This window comes from Cupressus sempervirens, chromosome 3 (assembly GCF_028749045.1).
Source record: "Cupressus sempervirens isolate cs-2001-9-10 chromosome 3, ASM2874904v1, whole genome shotgun sequence".
NCBI lineage: Eukaryota > Viridiplantae > Streptophyta > Pinopsida > Cupressales > Cupressaceae > Cupressus > Cupressus sempervirens.
In genome coordinates, this window is record NC_143120.1 from 568,498,677 (window position 1) to 568,519,684 (window position 21,008).

Genomic DNA, 21,008 nt, shown 5'->3' on the forward strand with positions numbered 1-21,008 from the left:
AGAGGAATCTCAAAGGATATTAAGGATAAGAATGAATCTTTTACATTACCTATGCAATCAACATGCAACCAATAAGAAAAATGGAGAAGGCATGCAACCAATAAGAAAAGTGCAAGGAATGAGCAGGAAATGAAGAATGAATATGGATCGTAGATTCATACCTAACCCTAAGTCTTCAAAATATTTAAAAGGAGGATGAAACCCCATTATATGCATGGATGAATGAAGAGTGTGGGTGAACTATAGTGAAATTCATAAGGGTTAGAGACCTAGTGAAGAACAGAGTAGCATTACAGAATCCAATTGTTGAAGAATAGAGTATCAGAACATCGTAGAGTGACATATCAAAATAGGCAAGAATCAAAGTGATAGAGTAGAATAAGGATCTAGAATCAACAATTGAAAATTGCAAAACTATCAGGTCAAAGATTTTCTAATACTCTCTAGAAATTGTATTAGATAATGGAAATCTTATGGAGTTAGGTGTGTCTAGAAACCATTTGTAAATCCTTTAACAGGGTGGCATTCCAAGTGAATTTACTAAAGTCCTTTAACTAGGCCTACTTTTAGCAGGGTAGTGAAATCCCTTAACCAGGTCACTTTTAATAGAGTGTAAAGTCTTTAACAGGATAGGCCATTCATAACGTAGACCATTGGAAGTGGTCAAACATTATAACCTTGAATAGTTACACATTACTGCAGTGATATTTTGTGGGTGTCATCCCCACCCCAATTTTACCTTCTTATTTTGGAGGGTATTTGGGTTACCAAAATTGTGTGTTGTCTATTTTCATGCATTTCTTTATTTTCAAGTTTAGTGGATAGATTGGATGCATGTGAATGGTTTTAGTTAAAAGAATTTGAAAAGGTAAAAGTTAGTTACTTCTGATTCACCCCCCCTCCCCTCAAAAGTAAATCATCCCATTTATTAATTCCAACAATTGGTATTAGAGCCAAGTTCTCACAAGAAGGAGCCTTACAACTTGGAGGAAATATGTAGAAATGGATGTCTACAAACTTGGAAAGATCATAGAGAATTAGGAAATTGATTTACAACTTGCTTTACATGCTTTAGAAGAAGCTAGAGGAGAACTGAGAAAATCCTTAAAGAGAAGAAAAGAAATTGCCATAGTTGAGAATGACACATAGTACAAGGAGATTAACACCTCAAACCTATTTTCAGATGGAGATTTCAAAGAGTTTGATGTAGTAATAGCAGATCTGATGGAGAGAAATAGAGCTCAAGCAGAATAAATTAGAATACTCAAGCTTGAACAAGAATCACAAGCCATAATGCTTTGTGAAGTTACAAAATAGAAGAAAAGAGCCATTGAAGACAAGGTTATGCTAGAAGATGACAAGAGAAATCTTACCAATAGACTAGAGGAAAAGACAATTGAGTTTGAAAGAATTTCTAATATGCAGCTAGATACTTTAAGCTAGATGATGAATGCACATCATGAGCTAAATATGAAGGACATTGAGATCTCTACACTGAAGATGCAGAATGAACAATTGCAAAATGACCTAAAAAGAGAGAAGGAGATTGCAGAAAGCTTCAACAAACTCAATGAGGCCATCAAATACATTGAACAGTTACTAAAATCACCAAGGGCCAGTAATGATACTTCAGGACTTGGTTACACCAGCATTGAACAAGGAGAATCATCCAAGACTACAGCAGAAACGAGTAACAAAGGTAAGAACACTGAACCTACCTGTCATTTTTGTGGTAAAAAGGGACATACTTCTAATATATGTAGGAGCAAGAATGCCCATTAGCATGATAAGCCTAAGAATATAAGCAATTGTCACAAGTGTAAGAAGCAAGGACATCAAGCACATGAATACAGGACTAGGACTATCAGAACACCAAAATTTGAAGGTCATTGCTACAATTGCAAGAAGTATGGACATAGAGCATTTGAGTGCAGATCAAAGCCTATGTGGACATCAAATCAAGCAACAAGAGAGGGTAACCATGGTCATTACTACAATTGGGACTATAACACCAGGTATAGCTATCATTACTATCAAGAATATGGACACATTCCTAAAAATTGCATAAGGACACATTTTAGAGGGAACTATAGTAGATGGTTAAGTCAAACCACATGTTTTAGTTGTTTGAAGACTGGTCATATCAGCAAGAATTTCCCAACAAAGTCAAAGGCACCCAAGTGAGAAGTCAATAAAGGAAAAGAGAAGGTAGATGTTGAACACATCAAAGGAGAAATGAATAAAACATGGAAGAAGAAAGATGAATGTACCTCATAAAATGAAGGGATCACTTCACCTAACAAGTCAAGTGATCACACTTCATCAAACTAAGTAGATAGAAGGCATATGGGATTGATTTACAAAGTTTTATCATGCATCAGTCTTAGAAAAGATAGTACTGAAAAGAAGAGATCAACATGATTAGGGATGCAAAGTTGAAATTCAAAGTTTTCACCAATATTGTCGAGTCGTCCTTAGATGCTGAGTGAATGTTAGTATATGTTGAGCTACTAGTAGGAGCCTAGTTGGCAATGGAAGCTAAGTAAAGATGAAATCTAGTTGGAGCCGAGTGGTGGATAGTCAATGGGAGCTGAGTTATATTGAAATCCTTAAGGAGCCAAGTGTACAACTATATATGCACTAAGAATTTAATGCTATGTTTTGAAGAGTATAAGGTCAATTTTTTGATCATTTCTTGTCATTCAAACATAGAGAAAGAATGAGAAGAGCACATAAGTGATTGATGAATAGTAATTGAAGCTTTTGCACAGATTTTGAAAAAGATCAAGCACTATTTTCATAGATTTAAGGTACTCCTCAAGTGTCAAGTTATGCAGTTATAAAGTTTAATATCTTTTGAAACCCTAGATTTGCAATATGGCTTCTAGTTCTAAAAACCCTAAGGAAAAGGAAGGTTTTGAGGTTTAGTTAGTTAGCAATGAGGTTAAACAACCAAATTTTAGGCTGATTCTAGAAGTTGCATATAAGAATGACCCTGTTGGCACACTATCCATGATTCCTCCCAAATTCCTAATGGTGCAAGATATCAAGAAATGTTAAAATTACAAGGTAGGAGTAGTAGGAAACATGCAGATTCATCAAGCATATGACAAACTGTGTGAAAATGGAGTGTTAAAGGAAGAATTTCAAATAGTTGAAAGAAAGGGCTAAACCCATGCCCTAGTTTTCCCCACAGTTTTCAAAATTGAATGGATAAGAATTGTCCTAAGTAGGATACATAATGGTTGTTTATGGTTAGAAGAAGGATCCATCAAGATAACGAAGAGAATCATACATAGGGTTATAGGTTTTCCAACCCTAGATCAGTACAAGACCCTACGAAGTGATTCTAAGGAAGCTATTGAAAAGAACACCAGGGAAAAATGGAACAAAAGGGGTGTGACTATTGATACAATAATAGATCACCTTCTAGACTTTGCAGTAAGAATCATATCTCACAAGTTCTATCAATCAAGAATATTGAATAGTGTTTCATGCATTACTATGGATGTGGCCTACAAAATTGTCAAGAAGGATCATACATATGATCTAGCAAAATTGTTATTACAGTAGATCATGGAGAATTTGGGAGCAATAAGAAGATCAAAAGGTGATCACTGTAAGTTTGTATTAATTTTGATCTATATATTTTTCTATTTTTTGGAAGAATTTCCATCTTTTGGCAAAGTAAATTGGCAATCAGATAAGTGAGCTATTACTCAAATCAATGAGTACATTGAGTAGATGGGAGATAACTTTGAATCTCTAATGACCAGTTACTTTGAGGATTTCAAGAAATCCATGAAGCAAAGACTAAGGATACCAGTATCCCTAGTGGAATAGCACATTAATGATATTTGTTTCTTAGTTGATATTGATTATACTTATATCCAAGCAACAATTCCAAGGACTAGATGGCTAAGACCATTAGGATATGAGTTAAACATTGATGAAGCATCAACAACAATCACAACATTTCTTGCTAGAAGAAATTGATAAGGATGCACCACAATTTGGAACATATGATGTGGTGCGATCCAAAGTGGATATGGAATTGAAGATCGCCTTCACTATAAAGAAGAAAGAAAAGCTTTTAAAGAAGCTAAAAGAAAATTTTGGAGAAGGCATTGCAAAGGAAGAAGGTGTTGATGCTAAGGAGGAAGATGATGATGATGAAGAGGAACATCAACCTCTTGCATTAACACAAGTCTTAGGTGAGGATGAAGAAAAGGAAGAAGGTTCTAAGAAAGAAGAATCCAAGGAAGCACCAGCTCAAGCTAAGCCCAAGAGGAGAAAGGCCAAAACTCAAACTATAGCCCAACTTAAAGAAAACAAGGTCACACAGACAACTCAAGCCAAGCCAACTATACTAGTAACAAGAGCCTCAACTCAAAAGGCTAAGGAGCAAGACAAAGAGAAGAAGAAGAAGGCTACTAAGTAGGTTGGTCCTGGGTAGAAGAAACCAAGGAGAAAATATTTTGCACTAGAGTCAAGTGATGAGGAAAGGATAGAATCTGAAGATATCAGCCAATTTAGAGTGGTAAGCCATGCTCCTAAGTCAAATATTGATATAATTTATGATAATATTAGGAAGAATGCATATTTTTCTAGATTGGAAAATATAAATTTTAACAAATTAAGTAGAGAAGATCAGAATAAACTTGAAGAATTAGTATATGCCATGATGGCAAAATTCAAGAACACTCCTCTTGAATTAGACAATAAAATGCCCAAGGAATTATATGAAATTGTTGAAAATAAGTGGCATTATTGTTTAAAAATGGAAAAAGAGATAAGAGAATCCACATTGGCATAAGTAAGGCTAGAATAGACTAAAGGTCAAATAACTAAGGCAAACAAGAAACATTGGAGCAAGTTTGCACCAAAATATAGAGCCTTCAACATCTTGCAGAAACAAATTGAAGATGTTGTCCAAAAATCCACACGAATGTGGAAGTTGATATATGCCTTGACTACTATCTGTAATCACCTAAAAATGGTCATCTAGACTATTAGCCCCCTTTTCAACATTTTGGCTAAATTAATTTAATCACTTACCTAAGCCAAATTGCTAATAATCAATTTATTTGATTATAACCTATAGTTTGACTATGCTAATCCTAAGTTCATTATTTGATTAAAAGAACATGTCCCCTTTTAATTAAATAAAAGACCCCATTCTTCTAACCCACTTAAAGTGCACACATAAAGTCCTTTTTCTATTTTGCAATTAAAAGAAAAGGCTTTCTGACTTTTTTCTTATATGACAAGTCAACTTATATTCTATTGGTTGACTTGTGTGTGCACATGGATCACTCCTATTTTTGAATTCAACCGTTGCTCATCCACCATCTTCATCTTGATCTCCACCGTCCGTACATCTTTAAAAGGGAGAGAGCTTTCCCCCTCAAGGGATCCATCCTCATTTTGAATATTGTTATGCTGCAAATTTTCTAACAGGTTTCTTTGGAGCTTTGTGGAGAACTTCTCATTTCTTGTCTCATTCTCTCATTTCCATCACATTAGCATAAGATCATATGGCATTCTTAGCATAGTTGCATTTTAGTTTAACTTTGATTCCTTTGCAAATAATTAGATCACAGATTAATAGTTGGATTTGTAACATTCCCATCTCATTATTAGCATAGCTTGCATTGTGCATCTCATCCTAATTTAGTTTCATTTTTGCATTGCATGATCTAAAGAGTTCTTTGACACTAGCACTCTTGCTCTTGTCTAAAGAATCTCCCATTTTGTGGTTTACTAGCAAGGGTTGTATTTCTAAGGCTCATCTGAGAGCTCCTATATACTCATTTGTATGCCCCTTGCACTCCATGACTAGGGAGCTCTAAGTCGGCATTCGAGCTTTCCAATCTATGGAGAATTTCAGATAGAATGATTTAGAGAAGTGCACCTTTTCTAGTGTACATTTTTGGCGCCCACTGTGGGGCAGGACTGTACGTTTCGCCCTACTTTTTCTTATTTTTGCTCACATTTTTCGTACTGCTCTGTATTTTCTTTTTTTTTTTACAGTCGCAGTATTGGGCGACATTTTTCCAGTATCGCGCGACAGTTCACAGTACTGTCATGCGACACTTTTTTGGAAATAGTGTCGCGCTTACAGCCTGCATATTGTCGCCCTCTGTGCAGAATTATGTCGCACAGATATGCAAATACTGTCGCCTAGAAAAATATTGTCGCCCTCTTATACTGCGAAGTATCACGCGACTTTTGTTCAGCAAAAAGTATCGCCTGACTTTTTTTTTGCTCGTTCCTTGAGGAATTTGACCAAATTTCTTCGTAGCTGGTTTACTGTCGTCTTTAAACAGATTTCTAAACTATTTTACAGAGGTTTAATTCACAGTTTTTATGATTATTTTGTGCTAACTTATGGGCTAACGAGTTGTGATTGCAGGTTGCTTTTTTTTGTGAAGAAAATATCGAAACCTTGCATACAAAAAGAACGCATGTCAAAGCTTCAAATGCGCAAGGGATACTAACGTTGTTTGCAGGGCTGCCCAAAGCATAAAAACCCAAACTTGCTTTATTTTTTTTTTGTTTCCATGTGCGGCATTAAATAAATTGTTCATCTTTTATAGGCACATAAAACTTGTGATTGGAGTCTTTTGGTAATAGGAGAGTATGCTCTTCACCCTTGTGGTGAATCAGAAATCTTGATTTGCCATTTGGTTTCAAAAGCAAGGGATAACTAAATCTTCTTGGCATGTTTGGGAGAAAACAATTGGAATAGGAGAGTATGCTCTTCACCCTTGTGGTGAATCAAAAATCTTGACTTCCGAAAGTTGATCCACTTTGTATAGTTAAGATCCTTTAGAGGGCCTGCTCTCGGACAACCTGAGAGGGACGACCCAAGTGGGGACAAGCCGATTACCTGGCTCTTCCAACCCACTATAAACTCAAGGCTACCAAGGACACAAAACTTTGGTAGACGTAGTGTTTGTCTTCGCCTAGTGTGATCGCTTATGGGATTTCGACCATAGGGAGATCACTAGGAAAGAATGCTTAAGGTACTCTTGTGATCGCGAGATCAGTTACTCATCGCAAGGTGAGGTGTCCCATAATTAGGAGCAAGAGGAACACTATGAATGGAAGCCCGATCTAAAAACTCTAAGTTAGTAACTACCCTTTTTAGCCGCTCAACTTCTTGGTGCAAGGATCGATCCTAGTGGACTACCCGGATCACCCCAAGATTTACACTCACCATATGTGTTCCCTTGGTTGTGCTTATGGCACTTCCATGACAAAGCCAATATCTCTTGTGGGCAACCACTTGGTGTGAGGTGAAGGAGCATCAAGCGTGGGCTAAGTTGTTGAGTAATGAACCGTGACTCTAAGGTAGATTTCTTAGCTATTGTTTTTGATGTTTTGACCAGTGTTAACATTCTTGCAACATAAACATTCCGATAAAGAGTTGTTAGAAAGGTTGTTCTGATATCCCAAGTGCGTATTGACAAGGTTGTTTTTACCCTTGATCAATTGTTTTGAAGACATGTTACAACACTTACTGTTTGCAAACTTTGCTGATTACTGATACAAGTTGAGACGAAACGCTGTCTGATTGAAATGACTGTCTGATTGACAAATTGAAACGAACTCCAAACCAAAAAATTGACTTTTTTTACACAAAACTAGCACTCTGTCGCATGCTTTGACGAGAAATATCGCGCGACATTTTTTTCAAAAATTATGTCGCACGTCAGTATTAAATTATGTCGCACTGTGTCTAATATTATGTCGCACTTGGTATAAATATCTGTCGCCTGGACAAAAAGTATCGCACTGTTCCTGAAATTCTGTCGCACAACATTATTTGTTGAACTTATGTCGCCCTCCTTTTGAAAAAGTATCGTCCAGAGTCATTTTGGGTCAAAAATAGAGTTTGCCGTCAGATTTGTTTGGTCTAAGGAGCGTCATGCTAGTCACCCTTGATCCTGGTCATGTATCAGTGTGTGAAGAATTCATCCTAAGTTGAAAAGATGGGTTTAGTCTGTCGAATGTAAGTCTTGAAACGTCTTGATAAATCACTTGTCAAAATTCAGCTATTATCTTTCTAGCTATCCACTATTGAGCTTCTCGCTCATCCGCTCGGCTCGAGTCACCCGTGCTGTAAGATCTTGAGCACTTTTTGACAAGCCATCTAATCACGTTTTGACAAGTGACTATTCCTGATCGTAAAAGCTTCAAATTCGGCTCGCTTTTCTTGTCCTACTAAACAAAGACAACTCTTTACATGCCGGTCACAACTAGCTATCAAGGTGGTAAAAATAGCCACACGCCTTTCATTTTCAAAAAATTGGAAACACCACCCAAACGTCCTCGCAAACAACTTTGTGATAAGAACCTCGAATTTGATCAAACACAAACAGCTAACATTCGACACAACCCACTTTATAGTTTCAAAAATCCATTTGGTACACCCTTTGAGACACCCGAGGGTACGAGTGGTATAGTCATTATGGTGCATCCCGATGAAATTAAACGTCACTTAGAAGAACAAGCACGTGAAACCCAAAAGACTGTGGAGGCTATATACGCTACAGAGAGAGAAAATCAACAAGCTGAAACTAACAATCAGGCATGCTATGAAGGATATAAAGGAACTTGTCCTCGAAATCCATTTGAAAATAATGATGGTAATCACACGCCTCCAAGGACTCCTAGAGCTGCTGCCGGCGCATGTCCTTCACCTAAACCATCTCATCATGATAGTGATGAAGAAGTAACTAGCGAAGATGTGATCAAATTTCAACAAGATGGCTTCGCCCAAAAACTAATGCTCAGAGCTTTAGAGGAAAATGGAGACCAATACTTCCGATACATGGCAGCTAGGGGATGGAAACTCCCTCAAGGTTTTAATGTTGAACATATTATCCCAAAACGAGAGCCCACTGAGGCTGAAATCTTAAGGGAAGAAATACAAGAACTAAGAAAACAATTTACACAACTGCAAACTTCAAAAGAGCCACCTAAGACATCATTTGTTGAATCAATTTGTGCTCTTCCATTTGATAGGGGTCTATACATGCTACCATTTCCTAAGGATATAGAGGTTCCTAAGTATGACAAATACGATGGAAATGGTGACCCTCACGACCATGTGAGACATTTCTATGCTATTAGCATGGACTTTATGCATGAAGACACCTTTCTTATGCATTTGTTCCCTAGAAGTCTAAGAGGAAAAGCTATGGAGTGGTTCACAAAATTGAGTAATCCTCTTAAAACATTTGACGAACTTGTGCAATGTTTCATCCAGCAATATTCGTACAACATTCAACATTCTGTGACCATGCTAGACTTATGCAACATCAAACAAAGACCAAGAGAGTCTTTTGCAATATACCTTCAATGATGGAGATCTTTATACTCTCGGTATCCTCGGCAAGTGCCCGAGGCTGAAAAAATTGACATCTTTGTCAACACGCTTGTACCCAAATTATACATTGATCTAAGAAAATAGTTATTCACATCCTTCAACGCCATGGTAGAAAGTGCATATCGCATTGAGGATGTTGCTATCAAAAAAGGTGATATTACCATAAACAAGGATAGGATTAACAATGCGAACAGTAAAGACAAAGGCAAACCTTGGAACAAAAACAAGTATGTTGTCAATGACGGAGTAGTGGACACCCCTAAGACTAAGGAACCTGCATTTAACCTTTCCAATGCCATCTATGCAGCAAAGCAACAAGAAGGTTCGAAACCACAAACCTTTGACAAAGGCTCTAAATTTGCAAAGAAGCAACGTGTTTACACACCTATGGTCGAACCTTATGAAGTGGTTTTAAAAACCTTAATTGCAAACAAATTGGTCACCTTGCTAGACAACTCACGTCCTTATGATCCACCTGTTAGACCTCCATGGTGGAGAGAAGATCATACTTGCAGCTATCACCGAAGTAAGGGACATAACATAGAGAATTGCTTCAAACTCAAAGATGTAATTCAAGACCTCATCGAAGCTGGCAAAGTTGTTACAGATGGCCTTGTTAAGAATACTGATCATAAGGCTTTCCAAGAACCATTACCTGAATATGAAAAGGGTGAGACCTCAAGGGTAACTGCCAAAAAGAATCATGATGCCAAAATCAGTTATGCTTACGCTGACACTGATAATGTTATAAGCATGCTTGAGCCCATTGAATACGTATGTATGACAAGCTCCAACAATGACAACTGGCCAAATTATGATGCTGAAGATGAACGACCAAAAGTGGTCTTAAGGACATGATCCACTCCTCAAAATCATACTGATACTAGACCCAAGGTGGTACTCCAGGTGGCTGAGTCTTCATCTTCTCAAGGTGAACCACTCAACGCTATCACTAGGGGGCAATCTAAGGTTGTCCTAAAAGTTTCTAATGATCCTAAACATGCTTCATCGTCTAAACAACCAATTACTTCCAAACTCTCCAAATATGATCTTGTTAGCCAACTGCAACGCACGCAAGCACAAATCTCCATTTTTGAATTGCTAGAATTATCTCCTTTGCACAGGGATATCCTTGAGAAAGCTTTACGTACTGCCAATGTTCCCACAGATATTGATGCGGAACAATTCCAAGCTATGGTTAACCACATCTCCTCGCCTCACTATCTCACCTTTTCTGAAGAAGATGACCGAGCTCTCAGTCATCCCCATAACCTTTCTCTTCATATCGAAGTTCAAATCTTTCGTACCCGCATCTGTCGAGTCCTGATAGACAATGGTGCAGGGTTAATTATCATTTCGTTCAATGTAATCCAACAATTGGGCATGTCTGAATTTGCCATCAATCCTAAGCTCAAGATCACTATAAAGGCCTATGATGAGGTTGAAAGGCCTTCTAAAGGTCTAATTGTACTACCAATCAGAGTTGGTCCAGTTGAGAAGAATGTCGTCTTCCAAGTCTTAGACATACCACTTGCATACAACTTGTTGTTGGGATGACCATGGATTCACGATATGCAAGCAGTACCCTCTACATACCATCAATGCATTAAGTTTCCTTTTAATGGTACTGAAGTAGTTGTCCCCGGTGACAACTCCATGTCTATCAACACATTATCTGTTGCCGAAATGCTAGTCCCGCACAATCGCTCTTCTCATGAGCTAGCACCATCTTTCACAGAATGTGAACAAAAACTGAAAATGATGAGCCTTGGTATGGGAAAGTATACTTTGGATTCTATTGCTGCCTTACCAATTTCCCCTCGGTCTTATGGAAAACCAACTGTTGCAAAGAAGTCTTATGCTTCTGCTATAACACTTTTTGGCACTTTTGTGCAATCTTCCATACCACTGGAAGCAGAGAAGGAAGAACAAGCCATTAGGGACTGGATCTACAGAGAAGAAGAAGACGAGGAGGTTACAATGACTATCCCTATTTCTCCCAAAAAATATGGAAAAGGCTATAAATTTCTAACAAAAATGGGCTACCAGGGCCACGGGTCCTTAACTGGTTGTAAGAATGCTCTAGTTGAACCTTTAAGTCACACTCAAGGTCATGATGCTCGAGACACCGCTGGTCTAGGCTTTGGGCTAGAAAATAATACACCAAACTGTAGTCAAAGATTACTCATGTCTAGTGAATTGGAGGATGATGACTCTCCTGTAATTGTTACTACTACACAAGACGAAGACTTTGTTCCTCTCACTTCCCTCCTTTGGGGAGAAGGCATAGTTACTGCTAATAATGAAGAAGCTTCTACCTCCCAACAACAAGAACAAGAAGGGTCTACTTCTGAGGACATAAATAGAGGACGAATTAGGAAAAATATTGCTCATCTCATAAATAGGGGTCAAAGTACAGATTCTCATGAGTATGAATGGGAAAGCCTCTCTGATGCATCTTGCGAGCTAGGGGTGGATGTCATTCATGCCTATGCAACCCAACCCGATGTAGTCGAACGGTCTAGTATGAGGTCAAATGAGTTTGACTCACAACATGTCTCAATGGGTCACGCTAGTTCCTCTAGGACTATTCCTGAGCTGGACTCTTTTGTGACATTTTCTATAGGCTCAACTTCACAGGTCACCAGAGATGACTCCTTCCATATCAATCACATTGAAACTTCTCCCTCACTCTCACTAATTTACCCAGAGCTCATAGATTGGTCTATCCAAAATCAAAAACCTGAAATACGATCTTTCCAAAATGACTATGAGATCGCTTGTTATCTAAACGCAATTGAACCTGTCATTTCTTCCACCAATGGACCTGCGGTTAACATGACGGAATCAGATATCAAGTACCTCAGTCAAAAAATTAAAAGAAAAAATAAGTGATCAGATGGCAAAAACCACATTGTGGCGGTGTCTGACCCTCAAAAAAGTAAAAATAAAGACGTATCTAATGGTGAAAACCTCTCTGAGGAACCTATGGATGAGGTACTTGGTAGTCTGCCAAGCTATTTCTAGGATAGATCTTCGGTTCTAGTCGAACCTACACAGCCTATCAACTTGGGAACAGAAGAATGTCCTCAAATTATCCATGTAGCTCAATCTTTGTCAGACAAAGAAAAGACACAGTTTGCTCAATTCTTTCAAGACAAGAAGGTCAACTTCGTATGGACATACTCTGACATGCCAGGGCTTGATACAGATCTCATCATGCATCACTTATCAATCTCACCAGATGTCAAGCCTATCAAACAGAAGTTAAGAAAAATGCATCCACATGTGGCTCTACTGGTCAAGACAGAGTTAGAAAAACTATTGAATGCAAACTTCATTAGGGCCATTGATTATGCTGAGTGGATTTCCAACATTGTACCTGTCTCCAAGCATGACAAATCCATACGAGTCTATACTGATTTTAGAGATCTCAATAAAGCGTTCCCCAAGGATGACTTTCCACTACCAAACATCGATATGATAGTGGACATGACTGCGGGTTATGAGATGTACTCGCTCATGGATGGATTTTCTGGGTACAACCAAATAAAGATAGCTCCAGCAGGCCAAGAAAAGACAACCTTTACATGTGCATGGGGTACCTTTTGCTGGAATGTCATGCCTTTTGGGCTCAAAAATGCTGGCGCTACATATCAAAGAGCAATGAAAACCATCTTTCATGATATGATGCATAAAAACATGGAAGACTATGTTGATGACACACTGGAAAAATCAAAGAAATGAGACACACATCTCAAAGACCTTAGTTTGATATTGGACCGTATGGAACAATTCCAACTTAGGTTGAATCCAAAAAAATGTGCCTTTGGTGTCACTTCTGGAAAATTGCTAGGTTATATCATCTCAGCAAAAGGCATTGAGGTTGACCCTGAAAAGGTCCAAGCTATCATGGATATGCCTCCACCAAAGACTATCAGTCAACTTAGAGGTCTGCAAGGATGGCTACAATCCATAAGAAGATTTATCTCTCAATTAGCTAATAAGGCTCAACCTTTCAATAAAAATCTGCATAAAGGATCTACCCATATTTGGAATAGTGACTGTCAACAAAGCTTAGACCAAATCAAAGGCTACTTGGCGAAATCGCCAGTTTTGATGCCACCCATTCTGGGAAAACCTTTGATTCTGTACATTTCAGCTACGGATTCTTCTCTAGGAGCACTCTTAGCCCAAAGTGATGAGACAGGTAAAGAAAGAGCCATATACTATATTAGTTGAACTTTGGTGGCTTATGAACTAAATTATACAAGTATAGAGAAGGCATGCCTTGTTGTAGTTTTTGCCTCCCATAAAATTTGGCATTATATGTTGGGCCATACAGTTCACTTGATTGCCAAGATAGATCCTTTGAAATATTTATTAAGTAAAGCTGCACTTACTGGTCGCCTTGCTAAATGGATGATGATTCTTTCTGAATTTGACATTCAATATGTTGAACGTAAGGCAATCAAAGGACAGGCCATAGCTGACCAGTTGGCTGATTTCCCACTTGAAGATGTAGCACCTCTACAAATTGAGTTTCGAGATGCCTCAATCATGAACATTACTGACAGAACATGGAAAATGTTTTTTGATGGATCCCATACACAGAATGGAGCAGGAGCAGGGGTGTTGTTTGTTTCCCCTCATGGTTATACGATCCCAAAATCCTACAAATTATTGTTCCCATCTACAAACAATATTGCAGAGTATGAAGCATTAACAAATGGGATCAAAATGGCCCTTGAATGGAAAATAACTGAGCTACACATCTATGGGGATTCTCAACTGGTTGTGAACCAAGTGAATAATGAATATCAAACAAAAGATGATAAATTGATCCCTTATAAAAAGTTGATAGATGCTCTAAGGAACTATTTTACCTTTGTAACATTCCAACAAATTCCTAGAGCAGAAAACAAGGTTGCTGATGCTATGGCCACCTTAGCATCTATCCTCCAATTACAAGAACATGAATCGCGATTTGAGTTCCTGGTGGAAGAATTGCGTCATCCAGCCTATGATTCTTCAGATAACCAGGTGATCTACACTATTGTGGGTCACGATTCCTCTCAGTATGCGGCTATTTTCTCCTACCTACGTGATCAGGTTATTCCTGAAACCCTCACGTGCAACCAAAAATGCCAACTCCTTCGTAATGCCTCACACTACACTTTGGTCTCTGGTGACTTGTATAGGAGGGGTCTAGACGGAACGTTGCTTAGGTGTTTAGAGCTAGAAGAGTCTAAGAAGGCAATTGCTGAAGTCCACGATGGCATTTGTGGGGTGCATTCTAATGGCCTTGCACTGGCCCAAAAACTGCTTAGGATGGGTTATTACTGGCCCACCATGCAAGCTGATGTTGTGCGCTATGCAAAGTCCTGTCAGAAATGTCAGCTCCATGGTAACTTGATACATGCTCCTGGGTGAGAGTTAATCCCTTCTGTGACATATTGGCCATTTCAGCAATGGGCCTTTGACTTGGTAGGAAAGATCCATCCAAGCTCATCCAGCGGTCATAAATTCATCATCACAGCAATGGAGTATTTCACTAAATGGGTTGAAGCTGTACCATTATCTGCTGCTACAGGAAAACATGTTGCCCTATTTATACTAAATCACATCATTTGTCGATATGGTATCCCATCCTCTATTGTTACATATAATGGAGGACAGTTCAAAAATAAAGACTTAAAACAGCTGTGCAAAAAGTTTCGAATTAAGCAACACTGGTCTTCCATTTACTATCCCCAAGGGAATGGCCAAGCTGAGGCCTCTAATAAAACACTGCTGAAAATCCTACACCACACAGTTCACAAGTCTAGGAAAGATTGGCACTTGCAAATAAATCCGGCACTTTGGGCCTATAGAACCTCTATTCGTACTCCTACAGGGGCTACACCCTTTTCTCTAGTCTATGGCTCTGAAGATTTATCCTAGCGCTTATGCCTTGATACAGGTGTAATCTTGCTAAATTAAACTTAGGGAATCTAATCATGTAGTTATCTTGACTTACATGTCTCTGATGCTTAGATTGGATTTCCACATACCTATCTAATATCGATCATATTCATATCCTCATAGTTATACTAGTGATGGTTGTATGATCTCATGATGTCCCTAATAAATGCTCAATGATGAAATTAAGAGTCTAAATGTTATGCGCTTCTTGTTAGTAAACCACTTTGCATATTAGCTTGCATTTTAGGTTCATTTTCTAGCTTAGTGTTGCATTCTTGCATATGGGGAGAGCTCTCTCTTCATCTTTTCATGGATATATCGGCTAACTGCTTTCATATATTTCTTTACTTTCTTCTTGTTCATGTCTTTTCACCTTCTTAATCTTTCACTTCATCTCTTTTCTATCTTATCATCACATTATATAAATTTTTGACCTCTTAAATAATTTCAACATCGTAAATTCATTTTCGGGATCGAAATCAAAATTCGAGTTCATCTTGATGGTCAAAATTGTCTTTTAAAATTCTACTTTCTTTTGAGTAGTTAGCTAACCTTTTGAGGTCGAATCTCTGAATCATCGCTGGGGCATCTTCATTTCTTCATGTCTTCATCATTTCCATACTTCATATCTACTTCAATTCATTGTTTCATGTCTAAAATCACCTTTCTACTCATTTCAACCTAATTTTTATGCTATATCCTTCAAGGTCAACTCTAGTCAAACTAGGGCATTTTATCAGTTTCTTATAGTCATTCTTGGGTTCTAATCATCTATTTGTCATCTTGGACATTGATATATTCTAATTTTCTCATTTCTAGTTAGTTTTTGCATCCCCTTACCTCATTTCAATTTCGATCCCGAGGGGGCAGAAATACTCTATCACTACTTAGGAGCATTTGTTTGATCTTCTAACTTGATCTCACTCTATCCACTTTTCTAAGTGTTAGTATTCTTCTTGAATTCTAGCATCATCTCTTCCTAGTGTTCAGTACTACTGCTATCAGGCTGTGCATTCAGGACTTGCTATCTATTTCTGCATTTCATTCTTCGAAATTAGACATCTATATCTATCATCGCCTACTTGGCTTCGATTTTCTTTGACATAATGTGTTCCCAGATCGATCACGCATTATTCAAAGAGGGGCTAATGTAATCACCTAAAAATGGTCATCTAGACTATTAGCCCCCTTTTCAACATTTTGGCTAAATTAATTTAATCACTTACCTAAGCCAAATTGCTAATAATCAATTTATTTGATTATAACCTATAGTTTGACTATGCTAATCCTAAGTTCATTATTTGATTAAAAGAACATGTCCCCTTTTAATTAAATAAAAGACCCCATTCTTCTAACCCACTTAAAGTGCACACATAAAGTCCTTTTTCTATTTTGCAATTAAAAGAAAAGGCTTTGTGACTTTTGTCTTATATGACAAGTCAACTTATATTCTATTGGTTGACTTGTGTGTGCACATGGATCACTCCTATTTTCGAATTCAACCGTTGATCATCCACCATCTTCATCTTGATCTCCACCGTCCGTACATCTTTAAAAGGGAGAGAGCTTTCCCCCTCAAGGGATCCATCCTCATTTTGAATATTGTTATGCTGCAGGTTTTCTAACAGGTTTCTTTGGAGCTTTGTGGAGAACTTCTCATTTCTTGTCTCATTCTCTCATTTCCATCACATTAGCATAAGATCATATGGCATTCTTAGCATAGTTGCATTTTAGTTTAACTTTGATTCCTTTGCAAATAATTAGATCACATAGATTAATAGTTGGATTTGTAACATTCCCATCTCATTATTAGCATAGCTTGCATTGTGCATCTCATCCTAATTTAGTTTCATTTTTGCATTGCATGATCTAAAGAGTTCTTTGACACTAGCACTCTTGCTCTTGTCTAAAGAATCTCCCATTTTGTGGTTTACTAGCAAGGGCTGTATTTCTAAGGCTCAGCTGAGAGCTCCTATATACTCATTTGTATGCCCCTTGCACTCCATGACTAGGGAGCTCTAAGTCGGCATTCGAGCTTTCCAATCTATGAAGAATTTCAGATAGAATGATTTAGAGAAGTGCACCTTTTCTAGTGTACACTATCAAGGATGGAGAAGAAGATCCCTTTGAGGGACAAAACACTAAAAAGGATAAAGATGCAAATAAGGTTGAGGCCAGTAAAGAAGAAGAATAATGAGAACAAGAAAAATATGAAGGATAAAAAGAGCCAAAAAAAGAAATAGTGGAGGAGGAAATAGAAAAGGAAAATTAAATGGCAACAGTTGAAGAGGAACAACAAACTGAACAGAATGTACAAGATACACAATTGCCACCTCCTAGTCCTTCGCATACAACACCTACAGTTACAATCATTGTAAAGGATGTTCCTGACACTTATGCTCATAACATCAACCCTTTCACTACAGAGGATCTCAAGAAGATCCTTCAAAAATCAACACTACAAGCACAACTGTGCACAAATCCAGTATTGGTGAGTGTTGATGAACTACAGAAAGTTGTGGTATTGATAATAAGGCAGAAGGATACTACACAAGAATAATCAACACAACCTCACACAGCTATAGCAGATCAACCTAAAGAGCAAGAGGTCCAAGAAAAAATTGCTAAGGTTGATTCTACAACAAAAATGACAACTACTGTTGAGGAGCCTACAAAGGAACCAACAGGAAAAGATGTTCCTATAGCACAAATCCTAGGTGCACCTCCTCAAATTGTCATTATTGACCAAGGTAGCAGATAAGAGGAGAAAGAAGTGGAGAAAACCCCTAAGGAGTAGGAGGCAATACAAATGTTGGTGAACTTGCCTACCTCAAGGACTCCTTAGAAGTAGTCAAGCACTGATGTAATGCCATTGCAAATTTCTACACTAGGTTCAAGCACTACCAAGGTTGCAAGGGTAATTCACTATGGAGACCTTGCTCTTGATGAAGAAATAGTCATACCAAGCTATGACTCAAGGACAATCAACCTGCAATAGATATATGAAGTGCAAGAGACACTAGAAAAGAAGAAAAGACAAGAGATACTCAAAAATAGTATAAGTAGAAGCAAGCACTAGTGGAGATTAAAGAAATATTTCGTGATGCATTCAACTTGTAGACACCTGATGAAACCACTTCTATATTGGAACAACTGTCAAATATTGTAGAACAGGTGACTAACGAAGACCAGGAAACCAATGTGAAACTCATGGAATGCTCTGAGAAGAAGTTTCAAGGAAAAGTTAATGAAAAGATATCAATTGAAATAGCACTTTAATCGGTTGAATTGGTGAAAAAGATTGAAAAAGTGAAAAAGGTACTTAAGAATGTATTCTCATTGTACAAAAAGTTATGTGATTTCTCATACTTCACACAAGAGACAAACCAAAGAATAATGAGATGGAGCAAAATCTAAAGATTTTCAACACTCAACTCCAAAAAGATCTAGCTCAAAGTGAAAAGCATTTTGCTCAAACACTTCATACACAGAAAGAACTAGTTGTGTTGACAACAGAGGAAGCCAACATTAAGGAAAAATTGATGCAAATTCAATCCTCCATAACCCCACATCTGGAAGTATTCCATAAAGAACAAGCCTATGTAGAGAATGTTCTCAAGAAAGATCCTAATCTTTCTACTTTGGAAGGACTTGTTCATCTTGCAGCAGAGATAGCTATCCAACATAAATAATTGGAAATTTCTTTAGATAATTGGGATGCATCTCTCAAGATGATCATGGAGGTAAATAAAACATTCTTGGAAAAATATGGTCTTAATCCTTAGAACCCTTTGACATAAGTGTCAAAAAGGGGGAGATATAGTAAAAGGGGAGAAATAATTAAGAAGGCGATATAATGTTTTGGGGGAGTTACAAATAAGAATGGAAGGAAACATAGATACATCAACTTAGGGGGAGTTACAAAGCTTTTGAGGTATATACATATACATAGTTTTCATAGAATTTTGAGAAGTTTTGAAGTTTTGGTGTATATGTCAAACTATAGGCATATTGTACTCGAAGAGATTAGACTTTGATATATTGCTAAGTGTTTTTGACACTCATGTCAAAGGGGGAGATTGTTGAAATCTAAGATTGGTTTTGACTATTTCATGTCAATAAACTTAAGATGTTTACTAAGTTCATGTCGAGCTAGTAACACATTCTGAGTAAAATATGTATAGATGTTGAGTAAATAGTTGATTTTGAGCTAGATAGAACTACAACAAGTGCCGAGAGAACTTCAGGTGTTGAGTGAAGATCAAGTACTAAGCAAAGTATAGGTGTCAAGTCACTATAGAAGCTAAGTGGAATAGAATTTCTATAAGAGTTGAGTGAGCTAGTTTTTCTAGAGGTAACAAGTGCCGAGTAACACAGATTGGACATAGTTGTTTGTAATTGCACAAACACCTATGTAAACCATTTTTTGAGCTGACACAGAAGAATCTCAAAGGATATTAAGGATAAGAATGAATATTTTACATTACCTATGCGATCAACATGTAGCCAATAAGAAAAATGGAGAAGGCATGCAACCAATGAGAAAAGTGCAAGGAATGAGCGAGAAATGAAGAATGAATATGGATCGTAGATTCATACCTAACCCTAAGTCTTTGAAATCTTTAAAAGGAGGATGAAACCCCATTGTATGAATGGATGAATTAAGTGTGTGGGTGAACTATAGTGAAATTCATAAGGGTTAGAGACTTAGTGAAGAATAGAGCAGCATTTCAAAATCTAGTTGTTGAAGAATAGAATATCATAACATCGTAGAGTGACATATCAGATCAAGCAAGGATCAAAGTGATAGAACAGAACAAGGATCTAGAATCAACAATTGAAGATTGCAAAGCTATCAGGTCAAAAAAATTCTAATACTCTCTAGCAATTGTATTAGATAATGGAAATCCTATGGAGTTAGGTTGGTCTAGCAGCCATTTGCAAATCCTTTAATAGGGTGGCATTCCAAAATCTAAGATTGGTTTTGACTATTTCGTGTCAACACACTTAAGATGTTTACTAAGTTCATGTCGAGCTAGTAACACATACCGAGTAAAATATGTATAGATGCTAAGTAAATAGTTGATACCAACCCAAACAAAACTACAATAGGTGTCGAGTGAACTTCAAGTGCCGAGAAATCTTCAGGTGCCGAGTGAAGATCAAGTGTCGAGCAAAGTATAAGTGTTAAGTCACTATAGAAACCAAGTGGAATAGAATTTCTATAAGAGCTGAGTGAGCTAGTTTTTCTATATGAGCTGAGCATTAGAGGTAGCAAGTTTCGAGTAACATAGATTGGACATAGTTGTTTGTAATTGCACAAACACCTATGCCATCATTATGCAACCAATAAGAAAAGTGCAAGGAATGAGCAGGAAATGAAGAATGAATATGGATCATAGATTCATACCTAACCCTGAGTCTTTGAAATATTTAAAAGGAGGATGAAACCCCATTGTATGCATGGATGAATGAAGTGTGTGGGTGAACTATAATAAAATTCATAAGGGTTAGAGACTTAGTGAAGTATAGAGTAGCATTGCAAAATCCAGTTGTTGAAGAATAGAATATCAAAACATCGTAGAGTAACATATTAGATTAGGCAAGGATCAAAATGACAGAGCAGAACAAGGATTTGGAATTAGCA